Source organism: Cyprinodon variegatus, unplaced genomic scaffold, assembly GCF_000732505.1.
Source record: "Cyprinodon variegatus isolate N-32 unplaced genomic scaffold, C_variegatus-1.0 Scaffold39, whole genome shotgun sequence".
Classification (NCBI taxonomy): Eukaryota; Metazoa; Chordata; class Actinopteri; order Cyprinodontiformes; family Cyprinodontidae; genus Cyprinodon; species Cyprinodon variegatus.
In genome coordinates, this window is record NW_015150492.1 from 1,364,959 (window position 1) to 1,375,631 (window position 10,673).

Consider the following 10,673-nt stretch of genomic DNA (forward strand, 5'->3'; position numbering starts at 1 on the left):
TTTACATGACAGAGAAAATAAAACAACAATACATGATCTGTTTTTTTTGGCACATGTTGTTGTTTTAATCAGTTTGGGTAATTTAGTAACTATAAGGTTTGTTTATTAACTATTGCAGTTATTTGTTTTTCAGAAATTGCCTGTGATTATTTTTGAGATTACATTGCTCATATGCATTCCATATATATACATGAGTGATAGTCAAGTTTTGGTGAGTTTAGTAATTGTATAAAGAAAAAAGAAAAACGAGGAAAAAAAAAGATAAGAAAACCAAGGTGCCCGATTTCTTGGTTAACACTTCTAAACACTTATACATAATGCATAACATGTTTGTTTATTCGGCTCTGGGAAAAAAATAAAACCACTTTCAGTTGTCAACCTAGCCCTGTCAAATTCCCCATGCAAAAATGTGTTATTCCCATGTGGAAAATTGTTTAACAAATTTTGGTTACCGGTAATTTATAGTTTATTACGGGATTATCCAAGTTAGTCAGAAGAATCCACAACTGGGGGCATAAAGAAAAATTCATACTTGCCCTGAGTATATAGAGACTGAAATCCATTTTGAATTTGCATTGAATGTGAGCTATAGTTCACAAGTGTATCATTTTAGCTGATTGCTACTATAAACATGCAAAGTTGGGGGAAAACATGTTTGGAGAGATATGATAGGCACCCACTCTTCCTGTACTGGGAAAAAAAACAAAAAAACACCTAACTTGAAGATGCCACCTACAACATTGTTATGGTGTTCTCAGGAATGTATGATTAAATTTCCTTAAATGTGAGAGATTATGCTCAAACTGTTGAATTTTAGTTTTCCCTCAATTGACCTGGCCTTTTATGTTGCCACTGGGGTAATGACTTCTTCGTTCCTAAGTGGCTTTTCAGTGAATGTTGGTACTGGACTTGTTTAACTCTGGGTTGCATCGTCTTCTTCCTGATGTGTAAAGCAGACAAATACTGCACTTTCAGGCACATGTAGCTAGTCCTTCAGGATGAGAGAGGCAGTTACTGATCCATTATTCTTTGCTTGATTTTTAGCCTGTCTTCTTTTTTTTATTTTTCTCATGATGTCACAGAAGGAAGTATTGTGTTTGAGGTGTGCCTCTATTTAAGCCATGGCATCATCATCTGGGCTTTCCTAAAGTGTTTAAAGGCTTAGAAGCCTACATGTATGTAACCCCCTAACTGTGTAGAGAGCTTGAAAAAAGAAAAACAAATCATAGTAATCCTAGCTAACCAAAAACATGAATAGTTGATCACAATTTAAAATATTTTACTATTTTTTTTATTATTTCATGTTTGTAAACAACACATTTTTGTTGTGTGTCCATAACAATATTGACAATGATGTAGAAGTTGTCTTACTACCTTACCAAGCATCAAAGACTGTCAGTTTGGGAAGTGGGAGTCTGCCCTAAAACCCCACCCACGAGACCGTTGCAGTGTTTTGTTATGAATAGGCTGCTGTAGATGGCTACCTTGTTTGTTAAAAAAACAAAAAAGCTTTAAACATCCCATCATATACAAGTGAGGCTAATAAACTCACCCAAATATCCACACGCTCTGCATAGTTAAGAGTAAAAACCTGTGGCGACTGTGCCTGTGTGGAATCCCCACACAAGGGGTCCGTTTATCACTTTCTTTCTAGAGTTCTCACCCCTGATCAATGAATGGTGGCCTTTTTTGCCAAGGCTCCCTCACCGCTACTATGCATCTCCACCCACTGCTTAATAAAATTCCATACTAATCAAATAACCTCTTGTTTTTGACTGGTCTGAAGTTCCCAGTGTGTCCCTAAGCCATTCTAGAGAGAGAGAGAGAGAGAGCTGAGAACAGGCAGGCAGCTCTGAGGTGGCAGGGTGTGGGCTCTGCTTTTTTCCCATAAACCAAAATTATGTGGACTAAAGAGTAAAGACTCGTGTTCCTGAGGGCTGTGAATCAGACCATTTTAGTCATAAAGCAGTCAGGGTGCTTGGCTCTGAGTAATGGGTTTATCAGAATGCACACTTCTGGCTTTGTGTTTGCTATCTTTGTTTCCCTGCTTATGCATTCTGTTTGAAGTGCCCTACTGTTGGAACTCTGCTTTTGTTAGAGGCTTGCTGTGTGTTGTGTAAATATATTTAGCCTCTATATATCGCTCAGCCTTGGGATGGGATTTTTTTTGTATTTTCTTTTCCTCTTTCCTTATCTTCGGTGTCAAAACAAATCACCCTCACTCTTTATGGGTTTCAAGAAAGGCTAAGCAGAGGAATTTCTCACTGCTGCAGAAACAAATTTATAATTTTTTAAGTCATGTAGCTTGTTAAATGGTTAATTATCCCAGATTTTCACAAGTTACACAGGCGAATGTATTTCTTTCCCTGCATACTCCAAATCAGAAGAAGCTTTGTTACCAATTACTGCTTTACACATCTGAATGCATATGTCAAAATATGGCATCTACGTTCGTTTACTGTTTTGCCTGAGTTTGTCTTTTCTGCCTGTCTTTTACTAATACGGTTTGGTGTTAAATGTATAGTCACTTTACTGTGACTCTATGTCACATGTTTTTATAGTTCCTGGCACAAACTCTCTTGTTACTTTGGCACTTTTCAGGATTGAAGTCAGTCTGTGTTTATCCCTCATCTCTTATTTGGACTTTAAATTTGTAAGAGGAATAATTACAGGAAAGAGCAAAGCAAGAAAACCAGATTTTAACTTGATGATCATTTTGAGCGCTCTTTGCATGAAAGGGTTCAAATATAAGTGGAAGCTGCAATTGGTTAAAATTGATATTTTCAGATTTTCTTTCATCAATGATTTACTGAGGCTGAGCTTACTGAGTGGACGCCTGAGCACAGTGAATGAATGTCTCACTCGTGTTAAAAACCTTTCTCTGTCAGCTATCTGTGCCTTCAACAGACAGGCCTGATTCTTAAGGTGTTTTCTATGCTGATAGTGCAGCAGTGCCTGTTCTGGGTTCACTGCAGAGCTGCAGTTTTGACAGGGCTATAACGGTGTGTTGTCAGTGCTCTTATTTAGCTTGGAAGGCTTTGGTGGTATTAGTTAAGTTCCATGGGGAAGTGGTTCTTACATTGCATGTCGTTACTACTAAAGAAGTAGAGTTTGTTTTCATGGACAGGAGTAGCACATTTAAACCATTGTTTTAGATATTTTTATTTATTTTCAACTGATGGCATATCTTCAGAATGCTTAGTGCTCAGTTCATTTAAAGCTTACAAAGTGTGTATTATCAACCTAATACCTTTTGTTGCAATATAAAGAGGAAATGTATTTTCACAGATGATTAGTTAAGGTCTTTTGGACATTAAACAATTTTGGATACCCAGGAAAGTAAAATCAAGCTTTTACTTGTTCATATACAATAAGAGCAGAATTAACTTGAGTTCTAAATCATTTACCAGAAGGAAACTTGAGGTTTTCAGCTCACAGAAACAATTCACCAATGTTCAACTTAAAGAAGATTGAGTTAATGGCAGAGGTTCTGTTTAAATACTGAGTCCAAGATCTTCTTGTCTTATATCAGTTATGGTTCAATCAGGTTTATATAATTATAAGCAGTTAGCACTTTAGCGTTTTTTTTTGTTGTTTTTTTTTCAACGAAGCAGTAATTAGTTGACTGCATAGACTAGTAGAATCAGTCAATTTTGATATGACAGGCTTTGATCAGTGATCAGCAGCTTCAATGCTGTTTGTTTATTTCATTTTTTGCAATAGACCAAATATCTACGACATGTTTTTCTTTCTAATTGCTTCATCTAGCAGTCTGTTCTATACAGTGAGATAACTTTGGGGACATATGCTTTGATGGCTAAAAAAGATAATCTCGCAAGTCCTCATTTTCTTTTCCATTTTCAACAACTACCTGTATTGTATCAGATATCGACTTTGATATTAAATAATTAGCTGAATGTCAATCCAGTGTTCTGATCTAATTGTATTTTATATTATACACACACCAGTACAGTTACAGCAGTTTAGCATAGACTTGATGACAATGATGATTGCAAAGCTGGTGATATCGCACAGAGCAATCATGTTCAATTGTTACCTTTATTTTAACATGTTTATGCTAAGCATCACGCCTTTACTCGCATTGCATAGTACAGTGAGGAAAATAAGTATTTGATTGCCATGCTATTTTGCAATTTTCTCAATTAGAAATCATGGAGGTGTCTGAATTTGTCATGGTATGTGCATGTCCACTGTGAGAGATGTAGGAGTGGTTCTGTAAGAAACATGGTGTGGCCTAGCCAATCTCCAGACCTAAACCCAATAGAGAATCATTAAAGGGAGCTCAAACTCTGTGTTTCTCAGCAACAGTCCAAAAAGCTGACTGATCTAGAGATGATCTATGTGGAGGAGTGGGCCAAAATTACCCATGTGGTGCGTGCAAAACCATCTGAAAAACTACAGGAAACGTTTGAGCTGTATAATTACAAACATAGGCTTCTGCCCCAAATATTAATATTAATTTTCTCAGGAGTCCAAATACTTATTTGCAGCTGTATTATATAGATAAAGGGGCAACGGTGGCGTCGTTTGTAGAAGTTTGCCCTACAACCAGAGGGTTGTCGGTTCAAGCCCCAGCTTCAAATTTCAGTGTTGTTGTGTCCTTGGGCAAGACACTTAAACTGCATTGCTTACTGGTGGTGGTCAGAGGGGCTGGTGGCGCCTGTGTGTGGCAGCCTCGCTTCTGTCTTAGAGCCCAAGGGCAGCTGTGGCTATGATGTAGTTTGCCACTATCAGCGTGTGAGTGCGTGCGAATGACTGTATATACTGTAAAGCACTTTGCTCTAGTCCTCTGACTTGAAAATGGGCCATAAGCACAGGTCGTTTACCAAATAAATAGTTAAAAATAAATCATACATTGTGTTTTCTGGATGTTTTTTATTTTTAGATTGACTCTCACAGTGGAATTGCACTTACGGTGACAATTTCAGACCCCTCCATAATGTCTAAGTGGGAAAACTTGTAAAATAGCAGGGTGTTCAACATTAGATCAGATTCAACATCAGATCGATATCTGATTTTGGACAGTACCCTTAGCCCATGTATCGGTATAGGATTGGATAAAAAAAAATAAACTAAAATGTTCGGTGCAACTTAAATTTTGTAGGGTGGAGTGTTAGAAAGGGTTTGATCAGGTGATATTACTTAACCACAGAACAATAGTCAAAAGCAACAGGTATGAGCAAGATGGACCCATTTATTATTAACCAATGGGTTACATGAAATTTAAACACAAGTGTATAGAAGGGGCAATTATTTCTGTCATCTTGTTTATATCTGAGATTTTAAATGCACACCCATTTATTCTGATATGCAAATTTTGGCTGATATTGGACTGATATCAATATCTGCTTGTTACATCCCTAAACCTGCAGCTTATTTTTTGTTTATGGATATATAATCTATAATCCTTGTCTTGTTTAGTGTTAATTATAATTTTTGTTTTCACTTCCCCTTATTCAGCAAGGTTACCATAAGAAAAAAAATTAGCAATGTCAAAATTTTTCCATTGCATTTGTCCTTTAACATCACATAGCAGAATAAATGCAGCCAGTTTTGTTGAGTAATGTTAACAAAAGTACTGGAGAGTCTACAGAGAACTGTCAAAACAGTTGACAAGCATCTTAATGTGACGGACCGGTTACATTTTTCTTTTAATGATGTAATATTCATGTTGTGTGCAAATTGTGCACAGCTACCCCTGACAGAAGGATAGGTTGTATTATGAAGTCGGCCCAAAAAAAGAATTTTCATTCCATAAAATCCAACAAATCTTTAATGGCTTTCAGATCTAATGCCTAAACCTAAACCACTACTAATACTTGCACAATTTTTTACAAATATCTGACATGTTTTTTTGTTTGTCTTTTTTTTATTGTTACGACTTAAGAGCAAGAGGGGAAAAAAAAATCTAAAATCAATAAAAAGAACAACAACAACAAAAAAAAAAAATACTGAAATCTTTATGACTACATTAAGGTCAGCAGTTTCTGTTGCAGGAAAGTTCAGTACAGAGTTGTCAGCTGTAAACTGCTCTCCTCAGCCATTCAGTTATGGGAACAACAATTGGCTGAGCTATTTGTAGCTCCACATTCCCCAGACTGACTGATTATGTTCAGGAATGCATACTAAAATGATCTTGTCTTTTATAAACATTCCTGTTTTAACTTTTCCTCCTTTTATATTTACCACCTCTTTCCCTCATACCCTTTTTATTTTTGTCATTGCATTTTTGTCTCAATTTCATGTGGATATAGAGAGCTCTTGGCCCATGTCCTGGTTTTACTTTAGTTAAATAGTTATTTTATTTAGGAAAGATCAAAAATAGTGAATATACAGCAAAGTTGTGGTTAAGAAAATTGTGCTTGGTGGGTGGAAACTTGTTGATGTGCTCCATCGCTGAAGCATTTTCACATGAAGGCCTTTCTGACTGGGATTCTTGCTCACTTGGACTTTGTAGGATAATGGATTGCCCCACTTTTGCCACCCTTTGGTTCACTCTCACAGCCATTTATCCAGTGTAGCTGTCAAATAAGCTGTGTATCTAGGTAAGTGGGATATCCTGTCGGTTTATATTATACTCTGCAGGAGACGGTGAAAGTAATTTCAGCAAAGTGAAGAGGTAACAACTCTTGTGCAAGGCTAACTGGGGGGAAAGATGTATGAATGATGGTTTCTGTCAGACTACTTGAGAGCAGTAAGGAAGTGAACTGGTATTTTATGCTTTGAATGGCTTCATTGGGCTGTCTGAACACATTTTTGTTTACATGGGCTCAGCCTACAGTGGAACTGCCTTTATTTGCATGGCCAGCTGAATGGCTGTCTGCACAATTGGTCACGTGGGGGAAGCTCATTGTGTTGATGAAGTGGCAGAAAAGTTGGGCCTGCTCACATGCCTTATGTTGGCATGTTGAAGGAAATGATGTGGCTGAGACTTGCCTGGAAATTTTAGCTCAGACCTTAATGGCTGGAAAAGTGCTTGTGTGAGTTTTTCTCCCTGAAAAGGATATAAAGAACTGAAGAAATGATTGTCGTACGAGTGTTAACCACCGGTATAGAGTTTTTTTTTTTTCTCTTATTAACATCTGCTTCCTGAGTAAATGTGACTGTTTGACAGTTAAAATCTACCTCTTACTGATTTAAAGCAGTAAAAATATCATCTTTATATAATGTCATGTTACATCAAATGCTGCAGTAACAGTAAATGGTTTCAAGAAACCTTTAAAAGTTTTTACTTTTAGAATTTTCTTTCATTTTTTGTTTCAAGCAAAATAAAAAAAAAAAAAAAAGCTGTATCAAAGTTCCATTCTGTTCATTCCTGTTGCCTATTATTTTTGTGCTATGTACATGTAAATCATTCTTGTAATACACCAATCAGTGAAATTCTAATCTATTTACCCATTCCATGCGACCTCATCTCTTACCTGCGACTAACACTTAAATCCTAAAAATATATATTTTATTTTGTTTTTCATTCGTTAAATTAGGGGTCTTCAACATTTTCTAGGCCAAGGACCCCCAAACTGATGGCTAGATGGAGCGGGGACCCCCTTATTATATATATTGTATGAAATTGTATTATATCAAACTGGTCCTATAGTCACTCTTTAACATATGGAGTCATGTAAGGAAAGTAATTTCACCCTGGGATTATTAAAATATTTATTATTCTGATTCCTGGTTGATGGGACAGGTGTTGTAAATGAAACAGTGCCCGGCTTGAAAGAGCTGTGTGTCGCTGAATGTGTGGTTTGATGACTGAAAGACATCTTCTTCCTCCATTTATCTGTTTACTACAGTGTGTTGAATTCTTGTTAATGTGTATTTAAAGACATTTCAATTGGTGGAAAAAATTGCAGGGGTGAAATAAAAAAAAAGTCTAATCAACCAAAACTTTCGAGACCCCCATGCAGTACCTCTGTGGACCCCCTGTTAAAGACCTATGCATTAAATGAATCACAGATATGAACTCAGACTATTTCTGTTTTATAAGCACATAGGTGCTTTTTTTTTTTTTTTTTTTTTACTTGGTAAAATTAGAGAAAGGTTGGGAATTGGGAAGATTTTGTAATTATGTTGTTAAAAAAAAAAAAAAGAACATTTCCCCTCACTAATTGTATAGATATTTGATAATGGTTCACCAGGTAATCAGTATTAAGTAGGAAAAAAGCTGATGCGTTCCGGTGGTTTTTAAAAAGCTGTGTGCTACTTCTGCCTCTTTTTAAAGGTGTAAATCCACAAAAAATGCCATAAATGCACGTGTTCTGCATTCGTGTATTTAGGATAAAGCTGTATATATACACTTTCTGTAGCATCTTAACTTCATTTAGTGATTTATGAGGTACATTTTTGTGCTTTCTTTAGAAATCAACCAGTACCGAAATCTTAGGGTGTTGCTATTTCCGGTGCTGTTTGTGTACTATGATGACAACTTTGCCATGCTGGCTTCATCTCCTCAACATCTCCTCCTCCTACCCACAGTTGAGCATATGAACCATAGCTGGATCTCACAGCAGGTGTACGCAACAGTACTACCATGATTATTTAAAGTTATAGATGATGACCATAGAAATCCATCAATTTTAGTATTTTAAGTTGACACTTGCGTCTAAGGAACATAGTGTTTCCCTAAACCTTTTAACTAAGCTTTTTGTTTTCCTTCAACGAATTTGTACTCGTCTGTTGTATGTTTGACGCGGTTGACTGTTTTAAAACAGGCATGACAGACGAAGCTTTGCCGTCATTAAGGAATAGTCTAAGGTAGAACAGATCTAAAAGGTTTGGCATAGTTCAGGTTAGGGAGGACCATGCATGATTGGCAGCTGGAGAGACCATACCAAGGAGCTACAGATTTATTTTATTGTGGGAAAATTCTATAATGTCAGTTTTTTTTTTTAGAGCTTCTTGAGGTTTACTTGAGAAGTTCTTATTCTCTAGTAAAAATGGCAATCAAAATTTTTAAGTTTCACTGGCATTGTTTTCTGGTTTTAGTTTTCTTATTACCTTAAAAATCATAGTTCTGTTTTCATGTGGATTTATTGAGGCTGGAACTGAAAAGAATTTTACCTGAAGAAAAGGAAAGGCTGGAAAGATTTTAACACCAAAGCGGCGTATTTCTAAACATACAAGTCTTTCAGCAGCTACTACTGTTTTGATGCAGTACTTCCATACCGCTGCTCCAGTTGATGGTGCTTTGGAACCCTGGAATCCTGTGCACTATGGTACCATTTTTATAGAAGAGGCTGTCGCAGTGGAAGATGTGGACTGACTAAAACCCCCAAACAACATATCTATCAAAATAAATGCCATATCTTCTGTTGAACATATACAGCACTTGCTTTTTCTCTCTACATTTAATTTTGATGTTAGCTACTTAGAATATTGCCATATTGTTTTAATATTGTATAGTGACCCAAGTATCATATCGCAACATCCTTGCCAATACTTAACCCGATTAGTTACATAATACATTTTGATATGAAACAAATAGGGGTGAGTATTTACATGGGTGTTACGATACGATACAGGTTACGATACTTGGTCCGCGATCCTTGACTTGGCCAAGTATTATCATAATATTATCACAATATTGCAATATAATATATATTGCTTCTTGAGGTTTACTTAAGAAGTTCTTATTCTCTAGTAAAAATGGCAATCAAAATTTTTAAGTTTCACTGGCATTGTTTTCTGGTTTTAGTTTTCTTATTACTTTAAAAATCATAGTTCTGTTTTAATAAAATTTAACTCTTCTAGATTATGTAAGTGTCTTTTTTTTATTCCAAAAACAAGATAGACTGCTGATTCATTAATGATTAATTGATTATTAATCTCTACTTTCACATAAATGGTATGATTCCCCCATGCATGTATCAACAGGGTAGGCTATCATTGCACCCACCCATTCCAGGTAGGCAATAAACAGTTCTATTGAATTTAATTTGTGTTAGTCTTTTTCCAGTTTCAAAAATGTAGGCAGCAGCTAGACAGAAGTCATGATAGCAGTTATTTTACATCCAAGTAGTATGCACTTTTTGTAGTAGATGGTATCGGTATAGTATTGGTATTGGGGCCAATAAATGACATCTAACCACACATGAAAATGTTTCAGTCCAAGGTTTGTTTTTTTTTTCATTACCTTGAAGGCTTGCTTGATTTTATTATTTATTGTTAAATGTATTAATTGTCCTTGTACTGAATTGTGCCATACAAATAAATGTGCTTTGCTTATCCAGAGTACATTGTTTCAGGACTTTACTGTAACCTTTCTTTGGAAAGTCCTCACTTCTACTTGCATGCATAGACTCGTGTGCTAGCTAAAAGTTTCCCTTTTGTTTTTTGTGGCAGTAAACCCAATATAAATGCTTTGCTGCCACCTAAAGTGTGTTGAGGAGACTGAAATATTCCCTTAGTCTTGTTAAATTTGGCCTAAACAGAATTGAGTGTATTTGTCATTTGAAAATTGTGTTTAATTAAATTGCTATTTTAAATGTTTTAGATAGATGGATGGATAGATACATGGATGGATTGTTTCGTTTATGAAAATCTGGCTATGTTCACAATGCATGTCTTCTTTCTCAATTCAGTTTTTTTTTTCTTGCTTTAACCTTTTCATTTCATCTGCAAGTGTTGGCCAAGTTCAAATACTATATATA